At 51.1% G+C, this 26,954-nt stretch overlaps 1 protein-coding gene and 2 long non-coding RNA genes across 4 annotated transcripts in view; 1 reads left to right on the top strand and 2 right to left on the bottom strand.

Annotated features, from left to right (window-relative positions):
- Positions 1-359: 359 nt before the first annotated feature.
- LOC133068218 (uncharacterized) lies at positions 360-5,288 on the bottom strand. The gene is made up of 4 exons (XR_009695474.1): positions 4,804-5,288; positions 1,791-2,138; positions 1,573-1,690; positions 360-1,438 (listed from the first exon to the last, which is right to left on the bottom strand). It is a non-coding gene; the product is annotated as an uncharacterized LOC133068218 (long non-coding RNA).
- A 297-nt stretch (positions 5,289-5,585) lies between these two features.
- The window catches only part of SYNE3 (spectrin repeat containing nuclear envelope family member 3), a 106,018-nt gene continuing 84,649 nt past the window's right edge, over positions 5,586-26,954 (top strand). The window contains exon 1 of the mRNA XM_061159373.1: positions 5,586-5,661. The gene's annotated coding sequence lies outside the window, so the exon portion shown is untranslated. The remainder of the gene's footprint in view (positions 5,662-26,954) is intronic.
- On the bottom strand, positions 12,215-25,063 carry LOC133068216 (uncharacterized). 2 transcript variants are annotated; one of them, XR_009695472.1, is made up of 4 exons: positions 23,613-25,063; positions 23,164-23,312; positions 13,966-16,279; positions 12,215-13,880 (listed from the first exon to the last, which is right to left on the bottom strand). It is a non-coding gene; the product is annotated as an uncharacterized LOC133068216 (long non-coding RNA). The 2 variants fall into 2 exon arrangements; XR_009695471.1 differs by having other exon boundaries at positions 12,215-16,279.

Here is a 26,954-nt window from a genome sequence, read left to right as displayed (position 1 = left end):
ATCACCAGTGAATTACGCTGAGTGAAAATAGCTGGTTCCCAAAGATTACACACTTTATGATTCCATTTGTATAATATCCTTGAAATGGCAGAATTGTAGAAAGGAGAACAGGTTAATGGTTGCCAGGGGTGAAGGAGGGGATGAGGGCAGGAGACAGGAGCAGCATGAAAGATCCTTGTGGTCATGGAAATGCTCTGCATCTTGATGTCAGTGTCAGTATCCTAGTTGTGATATTGTATTAGCTACATTTGCAAGATGTTGCCACTGCAAGAAACTTGGTAAAAGGTGCAGAGGACTTTCTCTGTCTAATCCGTTACAACTGCATAATCCACAATTACCTCATGTAATTGTAAAAAATAAAAAATAAAACCACTTAAGGTGCTCCTTAAGCAAAAGCAGAGAGAATAGATTGGCTTGCCCACTGATGAGAGAAACATGACCAGGCTCTTTCAGAAGGATTTTATTTTGTTAAGAATAAAGTTTGTCAATTTTACCTTAACATGTTTGCTTCTGTAATTACTTATGCTTTAGTGTAAGATAATAGTAGTGTTTAATAGCCATGCTCAATGGCATTATTATCCAGTACAATCAAGATGCATATTATTTGGGGACTTCCCTGGTGGTCCAGTGGTTGAGAATCCACTTGTACTGCAGGAGATGTCGGTTTGACCCCTGGTCGGGGAACATCCCACATGCTGGGGAGTAGCTAAGTCCACATACTGCAACCGCTGAGCCCCGAGCTCCAGGGTCCGCTCGCCACAACTCAAGAATCCGCAACCAAAGATCCTTCATGCCGCCACTAAGACCCAATGCAGATTAATTAATAAATCAATTAAATTTGAAAAGAAATTTCACATTTTTTAAATTGGGAGGAGTAACTTAGAGATGATCTTTTCCAGTTCTCCCATTTCATGGAGTCAGAGACTCAGAAATGACCCAAAGTTACAGTGCTAGTGAGTAGTATTTACAAGGGCTAGAACTCAGTAATCCCAGAATCTAGCCCTTGCTTCCAACACATGTTGTATTTTAATTTTATAAAAGCACCACAATTCGTGCATCTGGAAGAACAGCCTGAATTACTTCGGTTCCCGAGCTTACTTGGTTTTGGGGTGGCAGCTGCCAGTGGGGAAGGCAGACTACTTGGAGAGATGAACAAACTGGGCTGGTGGGTCTGCTCACCCTACCAGCACACAGTAGGACCAGAGGGAGAAAAGATAGACTCATACTTGGAGGAGCAGCAAAGGAGGAAACGAAGAAAGAGGCAGCTGCGAGCGGAACCAGGATGAGAACCAGCTTTCCATGCCCAGATGGGCACGTCTCTGATGAGGCGTCCCAGAAATGGCTACCCCAGTGCAAGCTTTCCATCTGTGCTCAGCCAGCAGCACTAACGTGAGTCATCACTAAGGGGGAAGGGGTGGAAAGGGATGGATCCCCCAGCCTAGAGATGAAACAAAGTGAAAGTGAAAGATGAGTGGCGCTCAGTCATGTCCGACTCTGTGCGACCCCGTGACCTATACAGTCCACGGAATTCTCCAGGCCAAAGGGAACATAGATTTCCAGAACACCAGTTACCAGGCTTGGGACGGTACAGGTAGGGTCCCTCCTTCCTGCCCTCTTGCCTCAGTTTACCCATTCGCACACAAGGGTTTCGATTAGCCAGAAGACTCATTCCCGCTTTCGTTTACTCTTTCTGTAGAGATTGACCACACAAACAAATAAGAGTCACACAAAATAAGACTTGTAGAGGATCGCTGTTGCAGTTAGCGAGCTGAGACAAATGTGAAACAAACCTGAATAACTTCTCCAGGCTTTTGAAATTGGCCCCTGCTTCTGGGTGCACAGTGGTAGAGACGCTGGCCACAGGGAAGAGACCTGGCGGAAGAACAGTCAATATGTCACTCCTTGGGAGACCTTTTGAACGTTGCATAAATAACCCCTGCCGCCAAATGAGTCAGAATTTCCAAAAGGCATCATTTTAGGGCCTCCATGTGGTTCCCTCTCTGGGCCACTTCTGAAAGGCAGGCTTGGGTGGGGCTTCCTGTACTCCACTCCAGAGACGGCACAGGGGCTCTCCCGTCGTCTTTGCCAGAATTTTCTTTCCAGATAAGCTTCACTCTTTTCTGTAGCAGTGGGTAATGCTGAAAAGACAAATGAGTTGAAGTTTTTATAGCCTTCCTACTTGCAAACTCCCCCGTTCTCCTACATTGCTTACTCAACTTTTCCGCCTTCCATATGCACTGTTTGGAGTGGCCTGTTTGCCAGAGAATGAACAAAAAGGACGGTCCCATTTTTATGTCAGACTTAAAGAAAGCAACAGGAGACTATCCTGAAAAGCACTAAGCCCTGTAAAGCTAAAGCTAATAATAATAATAAAACTAGCAACATCTGCATGGTATTTTGCAGTTTATAAAATATTTTTAATCCCGTATGTTCTTGCCTGTGAAATATTATTGCTATCCCCATTTAACAGATGGGAAAATAAGGTCCTACAAGGTTACTTGCTAAGTTTCCCTCAGTCAAGCAGCAGAGCTGGGCCTGGGATTTGGGCCTCTCAGCTTTGACTGGTGCTCTGTAGTGAGAGGGACAGTCTGTATCTATACCACACTACCCTGTTCAGGCGACAGCCCCTTGGACACAGAATCCAGGCCCTGTGACCTCTGTCCGGGTGACCGTCCTTCACTCATCCTTCTCCATATTCCCAGGAACTAGCACGTAGTAGTGCTCGGGAAATGTCTGATGAAAGACTGAATAGGGGATTCCCTGGCAGTCTAGGGGTGAAGGTTCTATCTGCCAGAAACCATCCTGAGCCTACAGCTCCCAGAACAGTTGGCATGAGCTGGGTACTCACAATACCAGGCACAAAACCATTCAAGAGAGCTTGCTATTATTAGACCCATTTAACAGAAAAGGAAACCAAGGTTGAGTAATGAGCTGAAAGTTGCAAACTTGGGCAGTTTGGCACCGGAGCCTGAGCTTTTGGCTCCCCAGCGCAACAAACCATCTCTCAGCCGCAACCTTTCAGGAACGTTGTCAGAGCTGTCTTCATCCTCCTGGTGCAAATCACCTGACCTCTTTCCATCAGAAGAGAACTCATTAAACTTTTCGTAACTTACCGAGAGGATCCTCGCAGAGATTTAACGAGGAGATACATGTGGAAGCATTGGGAAAAGCAAAGCACATTATCCACATGCCCAGGATTATAATAATTGTTGAACGCCGTCTGTACCTTCAGCTAGACTGCTGTAACCCCCAAAGCCCAGAGGAGTCAGGGTGATAATAGGAAACACAACTGGACATCTAGAACAATCACAGGGCAAGGATGAAAGAGGCCCTTTGTGTGTATCTCCTCTGACCCTGTGAATAATTACAACTTAGTAAATGGGTTCTGAGTAGGAGGTGTGGCTGACACTCAGGCATTTAACTCAAGCTAGTTAACCCAGCCTTAACTCTTGAGCTTTGGCATTTAGAAAACAGTTTGCCTTGCCCTCCATTTGGAAAACACACACACTCACACACTGGTCTTGCTTTACAATTTACTCTTAGGACACTGATTTCTACACTGATTTATTCAACTAACATTGAAAGAAAGCCTACCAGCCTCACTAAGGAACCAAAAGAAGAAAACACCCTTTGGGAAGCCTTAGATTTGGGACAGTTACCATCACTTCATGGCAAATAGATGGGGAAACAATGGAAACAGTGACAGACTTTATTTTCTTGGGCTCCAAAATCACTGCAGATGGTGACTGCAGCCGTGAAATATAAAAGACATTTGCTCCTTGGAAGAAAAGCTATGACCAACCTAGACAGCATATTAAAAAGCAGAGACATTACTTTGACTACAAAGATCCATACAGTCAAAGCTATGGTTTTCCCAGTAGTCATGTACAGATGCGAGAGCGGGACAATAAAAAAGGCTGAGAGCCAAAGAACTGATGCCTTTGAACTGTGGTGCTGGAGAAGACTCTTGAGAGTTCCTTGGACAGCAAGGAGATCCAACCAATCAATCCTAAAGGAAGAGTGAGTGAGGTCACTCAGTTGTGTCTGACTCTTTGTGACCCTGTGGACTGCAGCCCGCCAGGCTCCTCCGTCCATGGGATTTTCCAAGCAAGAGTGCTGGGGTGGGTTGCCATTTCTTTCTCCAGAGGATCTTCCTGACCCAGGGATTGAACTGGGGTCTCCTACATTGCAGGCAGACTCTGAGCCACCAGGGAAGCCCTAATCCTAAAGGAAATCAACCCTGACTATTCATTGGAAGGACTGATGCTGAAGCTGAAGTTCCAATACTGTGACCATCTGATTCGAAGAGCTGACTTGTTGGAAAAGACCCTGATACTGGGAAACACTGAAGGCAGGAGGAGAAGGGGAGGACAGAGGATGAGATGGTTCGATGGCATTACCAACTCAGTGGACATGAATTTGAGCAAGCTCCTAGAGAGAGCGAAGGACAGGGAAGCTTGGCCTGCTGCAGTCCATGGGGTCACAAAGAGTCAGAGACGACTGAGGGACTGAACAACCACCTAACTCTTCATCTGCAGAATGGGCGCAGCCACACCTAAATTGTGGAGACTGGAGTCCACCTGGTACAAGAGTTCTGCAAGTTGTATCCTTCTTGAGTCGCTTTCATCCCCATTCAAAGGAAACGGAACCCATCGTGCAAACCTCTAATTACTACTCTGACAAAGATCAGCGCTGGCGGGGAGGACGGTCTAAAGGCCTGCAAGTGCTAGGAGCACAAAGGCAAAGGCAGATAAAATTTAGAGGTTAAAGGGTTGGGAGTCCCTGGATCTGGGATTTGCATACCCGTGGGAGGAAGTGTCCGCTGGGGGGCGGGGCGCACGAGGAGAGCGAGGAGAGACACATTCTTGGACCTGGGGTTTGTGGGAGGTTGATCTTGGGTGGGATTCACATTCCTGGTGACTCAGCCCCCATCGCCTCGCCTCGGTATCCTGGGGTTCTCCCACCCGAGCCTGGGGCGCGAACGTCCCTGGCTTGGAGGCTCCGGGAACGGTGGAGTGGGAAGGGCCGGATGGGGCGCCCCCACCGTCAGGCTGGTTGATAGGTGTCACTTCCTCCTTGGATTTCGCGCCTCCGGGAGGGGGGTGTCCCAGCCGTTGCCCCCACCTCGGCTCAGAGAGGACTAGGGTCACCAGGCCCCCAACCCGCTCCCTAAGGCTAGGCGCACAGAGGAATTCGGCAGATCGAACTTTACCCCGGGGAGAGGCGGCTCCGCTCCGTCTCTAAGGATGAGACCCAGGCGGAAGCAGGAGGGTGGCCGGGGCTTAGGGCGGCTCCCAATTGGGAGAAGGCAGCCCTGGGCGCGGGACCAGGGATGAGAGAGGGGAGTCCCCATGACCGCGCTCTCCCCGCCTCCCCCCGGGGAAAGGGGTCTGCGAGGGCGCCCGCCGGGCTGAGGCCGGGCCCGGGGGCCCTCCGCCGAGCGCGCGGACCGCCGCGCGCCTCTTTCTCGCCCAGCCATCTCGGCTGGGCCCTGGGGGCGGCTCGCGTGGCAGGTCCGGAGGGGACTGGGCGGGGCGGGGGCGAGTGTCCGGGCCCCGCCCCGGCCCCGCCCCGCTCCGGAGCCGCCCGGGACGCAGGGAGGAGGAGGGTGGCTCGACCCGGACTGCCCGCGGCGCCGCGCTCCTGCAAGCTCCTGTCCGGGTAAGTGGCGCGGGGTCGGGGGACCAGAACAGGACCGGAGGGTCGGATCCCACCCCGGGGGTCAACACCCACCCCGGGCCAGCCCTGGCGCCTCCCCCGCCAGGAATCGTGATCGCCGAAAGTCAAGGGGACCTGGAGAGGCGCGCCGGGGCGCGGGGGCGGGGGCCCTGGTGTGACAGCTGCGGGCGGGCGCGTATTTTTAGTTTAAACCCAACCGTTCCCTGCCGCCTGCGAAATCCCCGAACGTTTTCGCTCCCCGACTCTGGGGGTTCGGTCCCCAAGAAGCAGCCCGAAAGCCCCGGGCAGCGCGTCCCCGCAGGGTCGGGCGCCGCCTCCAGTCTTCATTCTGCCTCCGCTTGGGGCCAGCGGACCTGTCACTGCGCCGCGTGTCCCCGACCCGGGCGGTGAACGCCGGCAGGAATACCCGCTCCCGGCCGCCGCGAGCTCGCTCCGTAGAGTCTGCCTGAGTGATCCCAGGACCGGCAGTGGGAAGGGGAAGTCGCACTCGCAGGCAGGACCGGTTTCATTCAGAATCCCCGGGGCTGTGCAGCCTTGTGCAAGCTTCTCAGCTTCTCTGAGCCTCATCCCTGTATCTCTAAAGGCGGGGAGAGTGAGGCCAAAAATCTCCTGTAGGGCCTGAAGGAGCCCCAAAGGGATGCCGATTCCTCATAAGAATCTTCAGATCTTGATTCCGAACAGCGGACCTGGTGGATATGGTCCTTTGGTCAACCCATTAATAGTGAGTGCTGTGCACAGCCCACTGACCTCCGCTCCAAAACTCTAAGGCAGGGATTACAACTCAGGTGGGGTGATCATGAATGTCATTGTTTTACCACTTTGGCCCTGAAGCGCTGGCCCAGGACTGCCCTGGGACCCTCTCCCAGGTTCCTCCTGGCACTACTGGTGGGCCTTTTACAGTCAAGGGCTGCCAGCTGGGGAGCCTGACATGCCCAGAGGGGCATGCCACATTTCTCGGAATGAGGAAAAGAGACAGTGGGGAAAAGTGACTGTCCTAGAAAAGGGGGCATGTCACAAAATCACTGCTTTTCTGAACCTGGCGCCACTGCCTCCTTCAAACCTTAAGAGGAGAGGAAACGGGTCCAGAGAGAGCGAGTGATTTGCCCAGAGCCACACAGCCAAGAACAGAACTTAACTCTGCAAGGGTCTAGCCTTGCCTCCTGCACAAGTGGGGGGACAGCCAATGGCTGGCTATCAGGGATCAGGAGCTGGGAGGCAGAGTGGGGAGGTGTGCTTCGCAAACAGGAGGTTTTGCTCTGTTTCCTGGAACTGTGGCCCGCGCGGGGCTCTCTGACACGTGTAGCTCTGTGCATTCCTCAGGCAGACGGCCACAGCTGTGCCAAGCCTGCTGGCCCCCGGGCATCGTTTGCAGCCAGAGAGGCCCCTTGGAGGGCAGCTGGAGCGGGTGTGGGCCAGGAAGGCTTATTTCTGGAACTCATTCCTCTCTTGCTGGGGGTCCTGAGGAGAGGCCCCAAGGAGTTGCTGGTGGCTCAGAGGGGGAGTGGTGAGAATCTGGGCTCAGGTTTCTGCCTGGGGGTGCAGGCTGGCCTCTAGCCCCTGCAGGCACCCTTCAGGGGACGTTTGAGTTCCTTCCGTCTCCATGGGAACAAACCTCTAGCCGGGGCGCTTTGCATGTTCTGCCACAGCTGGGGACCTGTCCTTGTCTGGGTGGCCTCCGGATACAGAAACCTGGGGCGGGGGCTTTCGGGGGGTTGTGGCTTGGCCGCGGGGTGACCTCCATTCTGGGGAGGCCAGGCCGGGCAGGCCCAGCGTCACCTCCAAAGCAGCCTGGAGCCCCTGGGAGCCCCGCGGGCAGAGGGGCCTCCCGTGTGGCTCAGATGTTAGAAATGGGGGTGGATGTGTCAGACTGGCTGGCCCAGCCCTGTGTTAACCTTTCCCCAGCTGTGTGACTGTGGAAACCTCCCTTCACCTTTCAGAGCTTCAGTTTCCTTAGTCGAGAGATGGGATGACTGTAGCGCCTGCCGAGAGAATTAAACGGGACTCGCCTTCAGTAGCGTCCTCTGGGGTGTCAGACTCAGCCCCTGGGAGCAGGTGTCACAGTTTGGAGTGGTGGTGGGGGTTGGTTGGGACACCTGAGCATCCTCCCCGCCTCAGTTCCGCCCTCTTCCCCTTTGCCTTGATGTCTGTCAAATGGCGGGTGGCCTTGGATCATCTCCCTCTGAGCTCTTTCAGCCATGAAAGCTGGTCCTTGACCCAGGCAGAGAGATTAGAGAGGGACCAGCCAGGGACTCCAGAGGACTCCGGGCTCTTAGGAAGCATTTCCTGTCTCCCACCTCCTAGGATTCTGACTGCAGGCCAGGCTGCCACTTCTGGCCCAGGTACAGATGAGGGGAGAGACTCCTCTGAGGCCAGGAGTGGTGGAGTCAGGATTTGAACTCAAGGCAGCTTCTTTTCTTTTCTTTTTCTTTCTTTAATTGAAGTGTACTTGGTTTACAATGTTGTGTTAATTTTTGCTGCAAGGCAAAGGGATTCAGTTATGCATATATATTCTTTTCCATTATGGTTTATCATGAACGTGAAGTGGAAATGTTAGTTGCTCAGTCGTGTCCGACTCTGTGACCCCGCCCCACCCCACAAGCTGTAGCCCACCAGGCTCTTCTGTCCTTGGAATTCTCCAGGGGAGACTACTGGGGTAGGTTGTCATTTCCTTCTTCAGGGGAACTTCCTGACCCAGGGATGGAATCTGGGTCTCCTGTATTGCAGGCAGATTCTTTATCATTTGAGTCACCATCACAGGACGCTGAATTTCGTTCTGTGTGCCATGCAGTATAACCTTGTTGCTTATCCATTCCATATATAATATATCCATTCCATATATAATAGCTTCCATCTGCCAACCCCAGACTTCCACTCCATGCCTTTCCAGGCTCCTCCCGTTGGCCACCACAGGTCTTTAACTCAGGGCTTGATGCTTTTCACTCCAACCACACAGCCTGTCTCAGGACAATCTTACATGTTAATTATTGGGAGAACAGTACTGATGAGGCAGGATCCAGTTGCCATTAAGATTTTGGCATTTGCTGGAAGAAGTGGATTCCAAACCTTCCCCCCTCCCCCCCGCCCCCCGCGCCTATAACATCTAAAAGTGGTCCAGCTGGATCACTGAGAGAAGAAGCTGGGGGGAGCCACTGGAAGTTAGGGAAGTATGTAGCCACCTTCCCCACCCCTGCCCATCCCCCAAGGAATCTTTGCTTCAAGACTTAGGGATGAATTCCCTTGCAATGAGCAGCTAGGAAGTACATGGGGGACAGTCCTGGCAGCGGAAGCCTTGATTTTGTCATCTCTACAACAGAGTTAAGAGGTCCCAACACCTCCCTGTGGGATTGCTGGGAGGGTGAGTGAGACAATTGAGGACGACGCTCAGCAGAATGCCCAGGACGGTGGGAACACGCCAGAAAGAGGCATTATCCTGGTTTTCATTAATGCTAATCCTCCTAATGTTATTGTAACAATGTAGTGTGGCCTGTACCTCTCGCTTGGATTTCTGGGCTGCAGATTTGGCAAAGGGAATCCTAGCGTCCCCAAAATACTTTGAAAGGCTCAGGGGAAAGGCAGAGAGCCACTCAGGAAATTAGGAAAGTCGAAACACAAACACACTAACACGAGTTGTTGAGCGACATATATACATGAGATGTGAAATGATGGCAAAGAAGCAAGAAAGTGATTACCTTGAATAAAAGTCAAGTGTCTCCTTGGGTTGGGGAAGGGGAGATTGGGATTGAGAGGGTCATGGTGGGAGGGGGTGGTTACTAGGGAAGTCACTTTGTAATTGCTTGTAAGTACAGGTGTATTTCATGCACTCCTCTCTACATAGAGAGTGTTTCACAAATTTAAGCAGGTAAAAAAAAAGGCAAGGGAATGATAATGCAAACAGTCTTTGATAGGAGGAGAGGGTACAGGCTCAGTCAGCTCCCTTCTCAGTGCGATTTCCTGTTTCTGTGGGCTTGTGGGCCTTTTTTAAAAATATTTTTTGGGACTTCCCTGGAGGTCCAGTAGTTAAGTAGTTAAGGCTCCATGCTTCCACTGCGGGGGATATGGGTTTGATCCCTGGTTAGGGACAAAGATCCCGCATGCTGTGTGGCCATAAATAAATTTTTAAAAATTTATGCTTCATCACTTACGAAATAAGAAATACATTATATACATATACAATGTGTATAATGTGTATGTATATAATATATATACATTGTATAAATATAACAATGTATATTATATATATTTACATTATATATATATATACACAATGTGTGCAATATATATGTATATAATATATATATATATATAATATATATACATTATATACATATACAAGGGCTTCCCTGGTTGCTCAGCTGGTAAAGAATCTGCCTGCAATGCAGGAGACCTCAGTTCGATCCCTGGGTTGGGAAGATCTTCTGGAGAAGGGAATGGCTACCCACTCCAGTATTCTAGCCTGGAGAATTCCATGGACTGTATAGTCAATGGGGTCGCAAAGAGTCGGACATGACTGAACGACTTTTACTTTCATATATCAGATCATACATACAAATAAAATTAGAAGAAAATATGGAGCATTTTCACAAAGATATCTTAGAAAATCAGTCTTCCCAGATTCAAATGTTATTTTGGCTGGATTTATTTATTTATTTTTTTTTTTCTGGCTGGATTTAAAAAAAATAAAACTGACACAAATCCTGTTGTATAGCAGACATATGATTTCTCATTGAGGAGCAGTAACCTCCCTCTTCTGAAGTCATAACAAGAAAGTGACCCTTAATGCTCTACATCTCAGATGATCAACAGGAATTTTTACAGCCCTGGTCTCACGAATTGTGCTCCTGAGTCAGAGAATCCTGACTTGTTTAGCCTGGCGGAACCTCAGGTGCCCTGGACCCATCTGCTGGTCTCACGGCTGAGGGAATGCAAGGCACATAGTTAGAGAAGACAGTTTGCTGCCACACCTGTGTGACTCTTACGAGGACACCACCCACCACACCTGCGCTGCTATTACTGCAAGGGCCACTGCCTCCTCCTCCAGGCAGGGAAACCAGGAGTGGTATATCTGAGATTAAATTGATGCGATCGTTTTAATTTTAACAAGTCGGAAGAGAGCCACAACATGCGATGACCGCAGCACTTCCAGGGCTTAGGTGGACAGGAACATCATCAAAGGAAATTTACAAGCAGTGCCTTTCCTCCTGGAGGCCCTCTTAGGGCTCTCCTTACTCCTCCTGCTCTTTGCAGGGAGCGCTTGGTATATTTGTAAGTTACCAAAGCAATTTAGTGCCATGGATGTGGTGATTCCCATTTTTCAGATGGTGACATGTTCAGAGATGCTGTCTTGCCTCAGATCACATAGCAGGTGTGTGATGGGGCAAGAGTTTCACCCCAAGGGAGAACTAAGGAGACTACCAAGAGACTTTTAAAAAAATGTGCTGTGTATGAGGACGGCTTTCACTCCTCAGAAGCCAGAGCCCTCCATGGCCCGGCCTGGTGGCCTCAGATCCAAGGAGGCTCTGGATGCGGAAGGCTCTAACCACAAGGCTCCCCGCTTTTCAGCCAAACTTACTCTCTTTGTGACAGGGCAGGGGTGTGCTGAGAATGGGGGAAACCATCCCATCTTGGGACCTGGTGATTCCTGGCCACCTTCCCTCTGCCTGAATCAAAGATGTTCTTCTGTGTATAGAGGTGTCTGTCCTGACCAACGGGACTCAGGGTGGGTGTCCCAGGACTGAGGCTTTAGGGGTTGGCTTTCCCTGGAGGGAGCCCTTGTTCCTGGACATGGATGTTCACCTGGGCAGCGGGGACCTGGGGCCAGATCCCAGCCCTGCTCTGTGTCCCGGGTCAGTTGGAGCTGGTCGATGGGGCTGGGGATACCTCCCTGTAGGGCAGGGCTTTTGTGAGGACCTGATGAAAGAACTTGACATAAGGAAGGTAGCCTAGAGACTAGGAAACAAACCCTTAATGCGCGACCCTGGAGAGCGTGAGTGTGCAGTGTTCAAGAAATATTTAGCAGCAACAGCTGCACTGGAGAATAAAAAAATGCCAGAACCAGCCAGAACCTGAGAGATAATCTCACAGGAGCCCATCATTTTACCTTTGGGGAAACTGAGTTGCCACTGAGTCTCCAGAAGTAGTGACTGGCCCAGTGACTGGCCCAAGTGTCTTACATGCCTCAGGGCCCATCTGGGACCCGAGACGGTGTCTTCTGGCCCCTGGACCCATACCCTTTCCCCTACAACCACCTTCCCTAAACGTCTGCTTGTTGTAACACAGTTCGGGATGGTTGCACGGTGAAGATGGGGAGGCTGATCTTCTGGGTTAGGTCCACCTGGAATTGGCGGGGGTGGGTTGGGGTGGGCACGGGGTGGGGCCCTGCCTCTGGTTGAACTCCTTTTTTTTTTTTTGGTTGAACTCTTAAGTCAGGAGTTTTATGTGAGACCTGGAAAGGTGTGCACACCTCCCTAGTGACATTTGCTGAAATAATGCAGCAGGACTGACTCACTGCAGCGGGTGGGGTGGGGGTGGGGGCCTCTTTCCTTGTTATTGCAAAGAGTTGGCCTGTCTGTGATGATGCGAAGGGCTTGCCATTCACAGACCTACTTGACCTTCACCTGGGCCAGTCTCTGTTTCCTGCTCTTTAACCTTTAAAATGGGAGGTTGGAGTTAGAAGATCTCTAAGGCGCCTTGACCCTGTAGTAGGAAGTGGCAACCCACTCCAGTATTCTTGCCTGGAAAATCCCATGGACAGAGAAGCCTGGTGGCCTGCAGTCTTGGGGTCACAAAGAGTCATACACGACTGAGCAAGGTATCTTAAAGTTTGGATGTTTCCTCTCATCCAGGAACCACAGCCTCGCAGTAGGTGTTTGGGGACCTTCAGCCTGGCAGCTACAGTCTGCCCCCTTTCTCCCACCAGGAGAGGCCAGGTCACTTAATCAGGTGATTCCTGCTTATCTCCTTCCAGTGAGCCCCTTGACCTAAGGATTAAGTCCCAGGCCTCCAGCCTACGGGCTGACATTTCATGCTTTCTACCACTGGGCTGCCTCCAGGTCCCAGGAGGTCCCATACCTATCCTCGTCTTTACCACCTCCAGACCTATGCTACCGCGGTTACCTCTGCCCAGCTGTTACCTCCCCAGCGAACACCTGGCTAGACCTCACCTCCTCCGAAAAGCCATCCTCGACCATTCAGACAGGTTCTGTTTTCATGGTCTCATTACACTTCACACGTGATAGATAATTTTCATTTTTCATGTCTGATTCCCAACTAGCTTAGGACCTCCTTGAAGGCAGGGTCACAGGATTATTTATTCTCACATCCCAGCCAGAGAGAGCGGGCTTATTATTATTTAATGAAAAGGCTTTACAACATAAAATAAGATCTTACAAACTTGAGGGGAGCTGATTCTCACAGCACCCCTGAATGAAGTGGGCAGGGCACATCAGAGTAATTCCCAGGACACAGAAGAGAAAGGTGGGTTCCGGAGATGTGACCTGAGGCTGGGGAGAGATGGTGGCACCCGCCGGCTCCCTTTGTGGCCTTCCTCAGGGCCTTGATTGTTGTTGTTCAGTCGCCCAGTCATGTCCAACTCTTGGTGACCCCATGGACTGCAGCACGCCAGGCTTCCCTGCCCATCACCAACTCCCGGAGCTTGCTCAAACTCATGTCCCTTGAGTCGGTGATGCCATCCAACCATCTCATTGCCTTGTCACCCCCTTCTTCTCTTCCTGCCATCTCCTTGGAGAACAGTCCACTTGCCTGGCCTCTCTGGGGACTGGCCTCGGAGCTCTGGGCACATCCCTTGGCTTCTCTGGGACACAGACCTGCTGTTCATTGTCTCTGCTCAGCATGCCCAGCATTGCCCACTGGGTCTTCCTTCCTGCTCCTCCCTCTGCCTAAAGAGTGCCTCCTCCAGACCTTTCAGGGAGGCTGCTCCTTTTCATGGAAATCTCACCCACAGCCACACACTCCAGGAGACTGTCCTGCCCACCCGGTAAGCCTACCCAGTCCCCAACCCCCACACCACTCTGCCCTATCTCCCTGTTTCTTTGTCTCTCTAGCGCTTATCACTACCTGAAGTTATCTAAGTTATTTACTTACCATGGAGCTTGTCTTCTATCTCATCTAACTGAAGACTCCTGGAGGGTGAGATTTTTTTTCTGTCCTGAGAGCTGTCTGGTCATAGTAGCAGCTCGACACACCTTTACGGAATGGAAGAATGAATGGATCAATGGATGAATGAAGGTCTAAGCTGATGGAGTCAGGGTACCCTGTGAGCTGCCTCACCTGGTTATCTGTCAGTTAGCATCCGTTTAGCCCTTACAAGGGCTTGTCAGGTGGCACTAGTGGCAAAGAACCCGCCTGCCAATGCAGGAGACATAAGAGGTGCAGGTTCCATCCCTGGGTCGGAAAGATCTGCTGGAGAAAGGCATGGCAACCCACTCCAGTTTTCTTGCCTGGAGACTCCCATGGACAGAGGAGCCTGGAGGGCTACAGTCCATAGGGTTGCAAAGAGTCAGACAGGACTGAAGCGACTCACCACGCGTGCAGCCCCTTCCTGAAGACTGCGTTTTCTCTGTTTTCTCAACAGTTCCATGATGTGTGCTCCGATAGTACCGTTTACAATGAGGTTGACTCACCTGTCCTCAGCTAGCTATCAGCGGAGTTAGGAACTGAACTCAGATTATCGGATCCCAGGGCTCAGGCATCAGCCTACATTGGCCTTTCCGGGCTGGGCGTGCGCTCTGGGCGGGACGTGGTGAGTCAGACCCAGAGCTCGGGCCTCCTTACCAGGCTTCTAGTTCTTTCTCAGCAATCCCCAAAGGCTTTCACATTGCCAGGCCATTCCTCAAAGGAAATCCAACCTGAGTGGCCAGCATAAGGGTCCACGAATGCCACAGGTTCCCCAGAGATGGGGCGCGCCTTGGAGCACCCTGCACTGCCCACACCCTTTTACAGCCTGGACCCGAGAGCTGTCGAGAACTTGGTGACCACAAGCCGGCGGTTGTCGTAGGTTGGACGTGAGCCAGTTTGGGGTTGCCGGGTTAAATTCCTTTCCTCAGAACCAGGCAGCCATTGAGCCTGGTTTGCATAACTTGCCTATTTATCTGTTTGTTGATTTCAAACTCAACTTTGCTCAGAAGTATTTTTAGGACATGGATTTTTGAAGAAGTCAATTCTGTGGTGTCTCATCTCCACTTCCTTCTGGATAAAACCACCTGAAGGCCTCGATCTTTGCTTGGCGACGTGCTCCCTTGAGGAGGGGAGGGGTGGTCCCCAGAAGCTCCTCTACTTGTCTGCTGTTGGAAGCACCTCCTAGCTGGAGCCGACTTTGCTTCAGGAGCTGTAGAGGCACATGTTTGCGGCTGAGATCTGGGCCCTTCGGCCTGGAAGCCGCTCTCCTTGGGCAGCCACGTCCCTTCAGTTCGCCTGAGTGAGATGAACATGTCCTTGGCCTGGGCGGGAGGAGTCTGGCTGGGGAGGTGGGTGCCTTAGACCGCCCCATTCCTAGGACCATGTCTCAGCGCAAAGCTCGGGGAGCTGGGAGGGGGCCCATAGTGAACCCTTTAATTTTGTCCTTTGGGGCCTCAATACCCTTCTCGGTTGGGCTTCCCTGATTCAGATGGTAAAGAATCTGCCTGCCAATTCAGGAGATGTGGGTTTGATCTCTGGGTTGAGAAGATCCCCTGGAGAAGGGAATGGCTACCCACTCCATTATTCTTGTCTGGAGAGTCCCTTGGATAGAGGAGCCTGGTGGGCTTCTGTCCATGGGGTCGCCAAGAGTCAAGACACGACTGGGCAACTAATACCCCTTCTCTGTAAAGTGGGGGCACGCGTGCTACACTCCTAATTGCGCTTGGTATGTGTGAGCCTGAGTCATGAGCTGCAAAGGGATCCTTAATCAGTGGTTTAGCCCACAGAGCAAGGTGTCACCTGCCTTCCTATGCAGTGGAGAGTTAGACCTTCTACTTTGCCTGATTTTCCCTCTGCTCCTTGCCCTGAGGTGTGGGGCCAACAGCCTGGAATGGTGGAATGAGACAGACCTGGGCTGGGACCCTGGTCCTGCCACCTGCAGTGTGGTCTTGGCAAGTCACATAAGCCCCGTGGGCCTGGCTGATTCGACAGTCCAAGGGGGCTGGTCATACCCTCCCTGCAGAGCTGCTGTGAGGGCCTGACGTGGTCACAGCTGGACGAGGCATTCCCAGCTCCACGCTGGTGCTTAGTCCTGGTTCCAGTCATTTCCTTCTCCAGCCTCTCTGAGCACTCCCTGTTGCCCCGGTGCTCCCTCGCTGGGAGGGGACTTTGGTGACTGTGTGGGTCACTTGGAAGTGAGCTCGGCACTTCCCCCGCCTTCACCCTGGCACTGGGGCTCGTTGGATCTGGCGCAGCTACTGGTGAGTCAACCCAGGCTCAGGTGTTCTTGGCCGAAGCCCATCCGTGGGTGCGTGAGCGGCTGGAGTGGACCCAGCCGAGGCTGTCCACTTCAGAGGACTCTTAGGGTGTACAGGGTGCAGACAGCATTCCTCAGTCTTTCATTTTCCCTCCTAAGGGCCCAGCCATTCCTAACAGCCAATGCAATCTTGTTCTTTCATAGAATCAACTATGGGGAAAAAAGTCAATGTCACCACTCCAGTTCCATTTGTCCTACTCCCAGCCCGACCTCAGGGTACTTCTCAATACAGCACAGGGGCTCAAACTAGGTCAGAGCTCTGAGTTTGGATGCGGGAGGCAGGGGCTACCTATAATTTACAGGATGCCCGTGGCGCAAGTTCAGAGCACAGGTGATGTAATTCCCTTTTCCATCTTCCTTTTGACTTTTTCTTTTAATCTTTCTGATTATCTGATGTTCTTATAATCACCTGGATGCCACCTTAGGCTAATGGGTGACTCTCTGGACTTGGGATTGCTTATCTGTATTTTGTAAAAGCTTCCCATGTGGTGCTTTGCACCAGAATGGTTGGGAAGCACTGGATTTTGTACGGAGACCATCTCGGTGTGGAGCTGGTCCGGTCTGACACCTCTCTGACACTTGTCCATCTCTCTCCATGCCCTGACTACCAGATAGAGTTATATAAACTGTGTTTATACTCATTGCATTTATTCCTTTTGATGTTCTATGCATGGCAATTGATTGTCACCCTGGCTTTCTATTTAAGGTAAAAATAAAAGGTCCTCTCTTAAAATAATTTTAAGTTTCAATGGGTTAAATGTTTTACAAATAAATAGTGCAGGCATCCCCAGATGTGGCCCAAATCATGGATGTGATACACAAATGGCCAAAATGTGTGAAAACATGGAACTAAATGACTTTGAAGGGCCCCTCAAGGCCTGACATCCTGATAGATCCAAGGGGCACTCACCATAGCTGCCTAAAAAGACGGACAGATGACCTGGGAGTTTTCATACCGGGGAGTGGACTGGAGGGTGTCTATGCATAGCAAAAGGGTCCCACTGTCTTACTTTACTCAGTGACCCTCCCTCCCGCCACCAGACAGTTCACCTAGTGCTCTATTGCAATGCATGTGTCCATCACTACCTCCCTCAATCCGAGAGGAAACCTGGGGAGTTCCCCATCCAGTACTCCAAAGAAGATAGTGCTAAGTCGTGTCTGACTCTTGCGATCCCATGAACTGTAGCCTGCCAGGCTCCTCTGTCCATGGGATTCTCCAGCCAAGAACACTGGAGTGGGTTGCCATTTCCTTCTCCAGGCAAACTTCCCAACCCAGGAATTGAAACCAGGTCTAGCACTCCACCAGGGCTATTTTCCTGGAGACCTTGCTATCAGCAGGCACCAGGTCTGGCAAACCTGGTGAGTGCAAACTTACCATGATCTTGTTGCCTAACTCAGCTTCAGCTGCTCATCCCTGAAGAATCCAGTACTGAGAGACAAGTATTGTATAAAAGGAAAGATGCTTTTTAGAGGAAGCCGACAACCTTGGGGAGAAGGTGGACTCATGTCCCAAAGAACTGTCGACCAGGGGCAGAAACTTCTAAAGGGGGGGTTTCAGAGGTGCACATGAGGTGGGGGGCTATATGCAGAGCAGTACAGTCAGCTCTGACAATCATCTTGAAAGTGGTCATGTGATGGTCTGATCAACATTATCTTGACTGATTTAAGTACAGTTAATTTTCAGTTCCAGGGTCAGTTCCCTTTTTCTTTCTTCTCTCTTTCTTTCTTTCTTTTTTTTTGGCAAGCTACATGGCTTGTGGAAACTTAGTTCCCCAACTAGGGATGGAGCCCGCATCATTGGCAGTGAAAGTGTGGAGTCCTAAACACTGGACCACTAGGGAATTCCCAGTTCCCATTTTCTTGAGGTCAGTACTGGGAATTGTGGAAGATAGATCAACTTCTGTCATGGTTACAGACTGGTCATCGTGTAATTAACTTCTTCCACCTGATCAAGTTTCTCAAGTGTTTCAGTATCTCAAGGCTAAAGCCTTTAAAAAAAGCTCAAAAGCTTTAGCCTCTCTGAGCCTCACTAGTTTCATCTGTAGAGAGGCAATAGTAGTGAGAATGACCACATCAAGGAAATAAGTGTTACGAGACTTAGCTCACTCCTGGCATGGAGCACACCCTTCAGAAAGGTTAGCCGTAGCTATTTCCTTTCACTTCCATGGAGTTCAAGAGTACAGGTGGCTGGGAACGCTTTATTCCTTTATCAGCAACCCTGCACAGTAGATTTTATTTGGCACTTTATGGAGGAGGAGGCCGAGAGTTGGTTACTTAGTTCGTTTGTCAGCAATATCAGGTCTAGCATGAAGAGGGGAGGAAACTGATGGGAGAACTCCTGGGCTGGCTGTGGAAACTTGGGCAGGTGGCTTAGCCCGGAGAAGTTACAGAGCTCGTCCAAGGATGCAAGCTAACAATAAATGGTAGAGTAGAAGATGGTGTCTTGAAAGATCTATCTAGCTTTTTCTATTTGACGCCCTTGCAGGGACCAGAGCAGAGAATAAATCTAGTTTCTTTAGGGTCTTGTTGGAGATGGTTAACTTAATCATCTTTTCCTTTAGAGTTGGACTCTAGTAACTCCTCCATACTGTGCCTCAGATTCTTGGGGAGACCAGTCTCATTTAGGGGACCTCACGACCCTCCAGCAGCTTGGGGAGGCACCAGGCCGAGGGGCTCTGTGAATATCTTAGGGGGTATTTTGTTGCTCTGCATGGAGCTCTGGTTTAGAAGCCCCAGCCTGGAAATAGGCATCCGTGCAAGATTTTTTAAGTTTTTCTGAGTCCCCTTGGAAGAGAACATCTGGTGTGTGTCTCTGCAGGGCTAGTGGGGAAGGTTCTAGATGGCAGGATGAAGAATGGAATCATTAGGGTCTTGGGAAGTAAATACCAGAGGTGGGTTCCTGACCAGTTTTATGCCTTGGTTTTCGCTTCTGTAAAATGACAATGGAAAAGGCAACATTAGCTGCCTGTTGCTTGAGCTTAGCACATGTGTTGGGCGCCTACAGTGGGTCTCTGAGTACTAAAGGAAGCCTAGGGAGGAAGCCTGACCTTGGATCGGGGAGGCTTCTGGCGATAAAGCTCAGACAAGGGCAGCAGTGAAGGGATCCGAGAGCCTGCAGCGCCTGGGGGAGGTGGACTGATCCGAGGAGGGAGGACACACAGGCCCTGGGCTCGCCCATCACTGTGGCCTCTGCTCCCTCTCGGCCACCTGAGAAAAGCTGTGCTTGACACAGGCTGGTGGAAACCCAGCCCTGACCTGTGAGTGGCTGAGAGGTTTGAGGGGGAGGGGTGTCGGGGGTGTGGGGGGAGGGGTGTTGGGAGGGGACATACAGGTGGAACTGTGACCAGTTTGCCCAAGACTGAGGGGTCTCCGGGGATCCAGGAGTTTAGGGGCTAAAGCCAGGGAAGCCCTGGGCAAACCAGGACAGGTGGGTCCCCCTAGATAGTCAGAGTCCTGCCATCCTGACTGCAGCTCTGGGCAGCCTGGGTCATGATGGGCAGTGAGCCCCTGTGCACAAAAGATGAAGGACTCTGCTGTCCCCACGTCTGTGAGCATGTGAAGGCAGGAGCCATCCTGTCCTCCGGCGGTCCCTGCCTGTCCCCGCGCACAGAGCGGTTAGTAAATGCTATAGGGATGAAGGACTGAGAGCTGAGGGTCTCTGCCTTCAGTTCCTCCACGCTGGGGACAATGCACTCAGCTGCGGACTTCCCCGGTGGTCCCGTGGCTAAGAATCTGCTCGCCAAGGCAGGGACACAGGTTCGATCCTACATGCCGAGGGGTCACTAAGACTGTGGACCATGACTACTGAGCCTGTGCTCTAGGGCCTGGGAGCCACCACGGCTGAGCCCACATGCCACAACTACTGAAGGCTGCGTGCCCTGGGCCCTGGAGCTGCAACAAGAGAGACCACCGCAGTGAGAAGGCCGTGCACCGCGAGAGCGTAGCCCCTGCTTGCCACAGCTAGAAATGGCCTGCTCTTAGCCATGATGACTTAGCACAGCCAAAAAAAAAAAATTACTCGGAAGCCAGTTCATGCTTTGCTACTTTGCATGTGCTGTTCCCTGTCCTGCAGGCCCTTCCCACCCTCGGCAGTCTCACCACGCTGTGTCCCCTGTGAGCAGAACCTTAACCCCGTAATTTCTCTGTTCGTGCATCTTTCCCCCTGACACGTGGTGAGCTCCCCAGGGGAAGATCCTAGCTTCGTGTCTTCTCTGCTGCACCACTTGGCACCTGGAAAGGTTTCTTGAACAAATGAATGGCGCTGGATGCACATAGAAGAGATTCATTCATTCGCTCACAACCTCCTTGCTGAGCGCCTACCGCACACCAGACGCTATCCTAGACAGAGGGATGGGAGAGTGGACACAACTGGATATTTTGCTCTGATGGAACTTACATTCTAGAAGGTTCTAGAATCAGCAGCCTTCAACCAGCAAGCGATAAGTAAGCAGACCCCATCGGAGGTCACCTGCTCTGAAGAAGATGCAAAGGAGAAGCAGCATCACCCAGCCCTGGCCAGCTGCTGGTGGGCTGGAGGCCGCAGGTCCGTGGAGGGGAAGTGGTTCAGGCCCAGCGCATGTGGCTTGCCTCCCGTGGACGCAAAAAGGACGCACCTTCCCCTGGGTGGTGGCAGCCCTACTGTTGAGTGTGGTCAACTCAGGAGGATGGCATTTACCTTTCATGCAAAGCTGGTAGGCCGTCAGTCCCTGCAAGAAAATCCACTAAAGGGGACTTCCCTGTTGGTCCAGTGGTTAAGGATCCACCCAGCAACACAGGGGATGTGGGTTTGATTCCTGGTCGGAGAACCAAGGTACCACTTGCCATGGAGCATCTGAACTGGAGAGCCACAGCTAGAGAGTCCGTGTGCGGCAACGAGAAACCCCACGTGATGAAATAAATATCCCCACGGCCGCTACTAAGACCTGATGCAACCAAAGAAATAAATAAACATCAAAAAGGAAAAAAAATCCACCAAAGCCAGCATTGTGCAAGAGGAAGGAAATGCAGTTTAGAAGTCCACGTGGTGTTTTTGTGCCTGGTGGGGGAAGCCCCGGGTGTTTGCCTTGGGCCCTTGTGGTGGGAGTTCAAAGAGCCAGGCTCACGTGCTGACCGCCCCTCTCCCCCGCTGGGTGGGTGACCTTGCCCGGCAGCAGGAGGTGGGCCGGGGGCTCTGCTCAGGGATTGTCAGAGAGCCCAGCTTCCTCCGGGGAGAGGGATTAAGCCCCCTCCCATCACGGCCATAAGGAGGGAGATAAGTCTGGGACTGCACACAGCAGTAGGGTATTGTCTGCTGGGGCTGACGGGGAGCTCAGCCCCAGACACAGGCCCATTCAGGCGGGAGGAGTGGCGTCCAGGAGGGCCAAGCCCCGCTTCCCCGGGAGACACGCTGTTCCCCAGGGCCCCCCGTGGCTTTTCCCTGGGTGCTGGTAGTTCCTGGTGCTGACGTCCAAGGGGGCAGCTCTGCCTTTACAAGGACGTGGCTGACCCCCTCGTGGTGCCCTCCCCGGCCTTACCCCCAGAGAGCGAGTCCCCAGGGCCGATGCCCTTGGCTTTACAGAAATACATCGTGAATCTGGCGCCTGAAGCTCTGGCAGGAACCGGCCTGTGCTAATTATAATCTGCACAGCCTGCTAACGATTGCCCTTGGACCCCAGGGAGGCAAAGACTCCTGGAGGAAGGTCTCAGGGTGCTCTGAGGTGTCCAGACACGAGGCAGGGGTTCGTGGTGCAGAGGTTGGGCTCTTCTGGACTCTTCAGCGGACACTGCCTTGCAGCTCCGGCAGAAGGGGGATGGTTTTAAACTCCCGGTCTCTGCTGAAGGACTGTTGGATTGCCTTCTGTGTGACCTTGGGCAGGTCATGTAAGCACTTTGGACCTTGATTTCTTTATGTAAAGAAGACCGCCATTCTTACTTAACGGGAGTTGGGAGACCTCCATGAGCTGTGTGCAAACAAACGCCTGACACGGGGACTGACAGCTGGTAGATGCTCAACAGTGTTAGTTCCCAGCCTGTTACCCTCTGAAGAAATCCTGGAAGGCTTCCTGGAGGTGGCGATGTGGCGCCAATGAGAGAATGCTGGCCGGCAAAGAGGAGCACTGAGGGGAGAAGCCACATGGTGTATACAAGGAGCCCCGGGGAGCGTTGGCTCAGAAAGAGGAGGTGGGAGGTGAGGCTGCAGAGATGGATGGAGAAGGACCACAACTTTCCCAGGATGCATTGTGGACTTTCTCAGGTGTGGGCTGTGGAGCCCTGGAGGGATTAAGTTAGAAAGGCCTGTGACTCTGAACCTTAGATGCCAAAAAGAGAGGACTGTGGGCCTTCTACCTCCTCAAGGCTGGCCAGGAAGAAGCAGGCTGGTGCCTGAGCCCCTACAAGGCCGTGGGTCTCTCCCGGGTTCAGCCAGTGCAGCTCCAACAACTCACTTGCTCTGAAAACTCCCATTTGGAACAAACCTAGTTTCCTGATGGCTCAGATGGTAAAGAATCTACCTGCAATGCAGAAGACCTGGGTTCGATCCTGGGGTTGGGAAGATCCCTTGGAGGAGGGCATGGCAACCCACTCCAGTATTCTTGCCTGCAGAATTCCATGGACAGAGGAGCCTGGTGGGCTATACAGTCCATGGGGTCCCAGTGTTGGACACGACTGAGCAACTAACATTAATTAACTAATGCCAACTGCCTTCCTTAGACTGTTCTTCTCACAACTGGGGTGCTATTTACTTAAAAAAAATTTTTTTTTAAGATTTTTTTTTTTTTTGACCATTTTTAAAGTCTCTGTTAAGTTTGTTACAACACTGCTTCTGTTTTATGTTTTGGTTTTTTGGCCACAAGGCATCTGGGATCTCAGCTCCCTGACCAGGGATTAAACCCACACCCTCTGCCTTGGAAGTCAGTCTTAACCGCTGAACTGCCAGGGGAAATCCTGTGGGGTATGATTTATTAAATGAAAGTGGAGTTCGAGTTGCCCTGTATCCTTTTGTAAACCAAACCTGAAAACCATAGGAGGGGTTTTCCTTAGTTGGGAGTAAAGCTTACCTCATTCCTGGGGATGATAGAGACCACGGTGAGCACGGTCTGGCCTGAGTCCTGTGGATCTGAGAGGTGGTGCTTTATAAGGAGGGTCTGCTGTGCCCCAGGCTCAGTGGCCAGCCTTTGCATGCTTGTTGGTGCCTCTGATACTCTCACTTTACAAGCAAGGAAACAGAGGAACAGAGAGGATAATAAACTTGCCTGGGGTCACACAGCTAGTAGATGGAGAAGCTAGATTCATTCCCACACTGGCCACCCTTCGCAGACCACCTTTTCTGTGCAGCTTAATATGAAAGCTGGGCTTCCCCATTTTAACTTATTTTTAAAAGTCTAATGGAAGTGTGAAATCTCTTAATTTGTTGTCATTGATAGCTTTTACACAGCTTTAAATTTTTTTAATTTTCTGAAAAGTGGCTACTACAACCTTAAAAGAAATTAACATGTAAAAAAGGTACCTGTGATTCCAGGGCTCTAAGAGAACTTCTTATTTTTTCTCGTGTTCCTTTCAGTCTTTATCTTTTTTTGACACAGTTTTTGTACAATTTGCACAGCAAGGGTTGGCAAACTGCAGCCCACTGTCTAAATGCTACATGATTTTGTCAGCAAGGTTTTATTGGAACACGGCCACACTCATTATTTACATACTGTCTATGGCTGTTTTCACACTACAGCTGCAAATTTGAATAATTGTGACAGAGACCATCTGGCTTTTCAAAGCCTAAAGTATTTACTGTCTCACCCACTCCAGAAAAAGTTTGCAACCCCTGGTCCAGGGAGCAAAGAGTTTTAATTGGAGTATAGTTGATTGACAGTGTTGTGCTAGTTTCTGTTGGGGAGGTGATTCAGTTATGTGTGCCGATAAATGTGCTCAGTTGCTAAGTCGTGTCTGACTCTTTGTGACCCCATGAACTGTCGCCCACCAGGCTCAGACTTTGTCCATGGGATTTCCTAGGCACAAATACTGGAGTGGGTTGCCATTTCTTTCTCCAGTGTATGTACTTATGTATATATAAATATGTACATGCGTTTTCATATTCTTTGCCATCATATCAATAGTTTATTACAAGATACTGATTATAGTTCCCTGTGTCATGCAGTAGGACCTTGTTACTTATCTATTTTATATATAGCAGTTTGTATCTGCTAATGCCAGACTCTTAATTTATCCCTCACCTCTGTTTCCCCTTTGGTTACTGCTGTTTTTTTTTTTTAGATCTGAGAGTCTATTTCTGTTTTATAAGTAAGTTCATTTGTGTCGTATTTTAGAATCCACACATAAGTGATATCACCTGGAATTTGTTGTTGTCTGCCTTAGTGTGATAAATCTCTAGGTCCGTCCATGTTGAGCCAACAATTATTTCACTGTTTTTATATGGCTGAGTAGTATTCCATTGTGTCTGTGGGTGTGTGTCTGTGCGTATATGTATGCTACATCTTCTTTATCCATTCATCTGTTGATGGACATCTAGATTGCTTCCATGTCTTGGCCACTGTAAAAAGTTGAAGCATGATCTTTTTTCTCTTCAGGCACAGCAGTATTCCATAGCAGTCACATCACATTTCTCAGTGTAAATGGCCCGGAAAATTCCATGGGGTGGATGTCACCAAATTCCCTTAACCGTTTTCTTTTTGCTGGACAGTTAAATGACATCTTTTCCCCCCTCAATTTGCAGATTTGTATTTATCTAAAACACTTCAAATAATGCCTACTGCTTACCAGTGCTGTTTATCAATATAACTCAATCAGACCAATGATGAGAAGTTCATAGTATTATTACTCCCATTTCACAGACGGGAAAGTGAAGTCAGAAGAGTCAAATCCGCCAAATTTTTCAGCAGCAGGATTGGGTCTGAACCTGCTCTGCTGCTTGACTCTGAGTCTATGCTCCTGGGAGCTGTTGGGAAGAGTCCTGGGAGAGGCAGGCCTTTGTGACTCTGACTGTGTCGGGGTGGAGGGGGATGTCCAGCCCAGTGACTCACCAGGAGTGAGCCCCACCCTGCCCGGCCCAGCCCAGCCCAGCCAGACCACCCCACATCACTCAGATTTGCTTAGTCCCTGGTCTTCCTTATTACATGCCAGGCAGCTACGGCCACATGACCACAATCTTTGTTTCTCAGTGGAAAACAGCCCCCAAAAGAAGGCTAGCTGCTGACACTGAAGAAAAAAATGATGCCTTCTGGTCAGAAAAATGCTGTTTGGGAGGGATAATACAAGAATAGATGAGGCTCTCCTTTGTGGCCAAAGGAGTACTGATCTTGCTCGAACCTTAAATTGGTGATAAATTGGCAAATGTTCTAGTTGAACTGAGAGAAACAACCAGAATGGGATGTAACCGTCCAGCAAAATGGCGATGGTTAAGGAAAGTTTGTGACGTCCTCCCCAGGGAATATTCTGGGTCATTTACAAGGAGAAATGTAAATAATTAACACCAGGGGCTGGGTGTAGCCCTAGTCAGGGACCTTTGGGAAGCTGATGGGACCTGTAGATCTTGCCAGGAGAACAAACATAAACACAAAATGCTGTGTGAAATTTTAGGGGCCCACGGAGCCTACATAGCCCAACTCAGGAGTCCTACCTGTTGTTGGGGGTGCATGCTTAGTCGTCCAATTGTGTATGACCCTTTGCGACCCCATGAACTTTAGCCTGGCAGGCTCCTCTGTCCATGGGATTTCCCAGCAAGAATTCTGGAGTGGGTTGCCATTATCTCCTCCAGGGGATCTTCCCGACCCAGGAATCAAACCTATGTCTCCTGCATCGCAGGTGGAGTCTTTACCACTGAGCCACTGGGGAAACCTGGGGTTGTTGGGAGAGGCAGGTTAAAACCTCTGGTCCACAGAGACATTTTGAAAAGTGAATTTAGTGAGTGCCACTCGCGGGACATTTGGGAAGTGAGCCAGTGGATTTCAGAGGGTCACAGGCTGAGAAATGCTGTGCTGTAGAGACTGGGGGGAGAAGTGGGCAGGAGGGAGACCTCGTGTGTTGAGAACACTCTGAACGCTGTGCCCACCTTCCAGCCTGAGCTGTTAGGTCACCTAAAGGTGCAGGATCTGCTCGGTTCTATTCACCACTCTGATCATCAGCGCCGACCAGTGTCTGGTGTAGAGCGGGTGTTGAAACCAGGTTTGTCTTTAAAGGAATTGAGCATTTCCCGACCTCTGGAGCAGAGAGGACCCGGGGCTGGTTCTGGGTGAGATGAGGTGGTCGCCTCCCTCTGCCTGCTGACTGGGGTCCTTTGAGGGCACAACCTTCATCATCAGCCACAGGTGGATGGAGTGGCGGACACAAAGAGGGATAAGCCAGAGAGAGCTGGGTGTTTCTCGGCCAGTTCCTGGAAGCCCAGGTCAGGTTCCTGCAGCCTGGTTGGTGTCCCTGACTGATCTGATTCGTTTCGAGCCTACACTGAGAGGCCTGGCGTCACCAGGCCCATCAAAGCCCCCGCAAGCCAGGCCCAGCTCTTGGCTTGTGCTTCATCTCAGGCATGCTCAGAGGGCCCGGCCTGGGCTCGGCGCCTTGTTGGTCTGACCCACTGGGGTTCACCCCCACCCCCCGCCTCCGCATCAGTCGAGTGTGGGATGGGCCATCCTGTTCTGACTCAAAGAGGAACCCCCACTCCTTTCGCCTTCCTGACTCACTTCCTCCTTTTTCGGGTCACTGCAGCATGGTACAGCCGCCGGGGCCCCACAGGCCTGGGCTTGCTCCCGCCTCAGTAGCTGTCTGGCCTGAGCCCGAGAGCCGGCCCCTCTGAGCCTCAGTTTCCCCATCTGTGAGGTCGTACGGTCGCCCCTTCCTTGGGGGT

The sequence above is a fragment of the Dama dama genome, chromosome 13 (genome assembly GCF_033118175.1).
Source record: "Dama dama isolate Ldn47 chromosome 13, ASM3311817v1, whole genome shotgun sequence".
In the NCBI taxonomy this organism is placed as follows: domain Eukaryota; kingdom Metazoa; phylum Chordata; class Mammalia; order Artiodactyla; family Cervidae; genus Dama; species Dama dama.
This window is presented reverse-complemented; position numbering and strand designations above follow the sequence as displayed.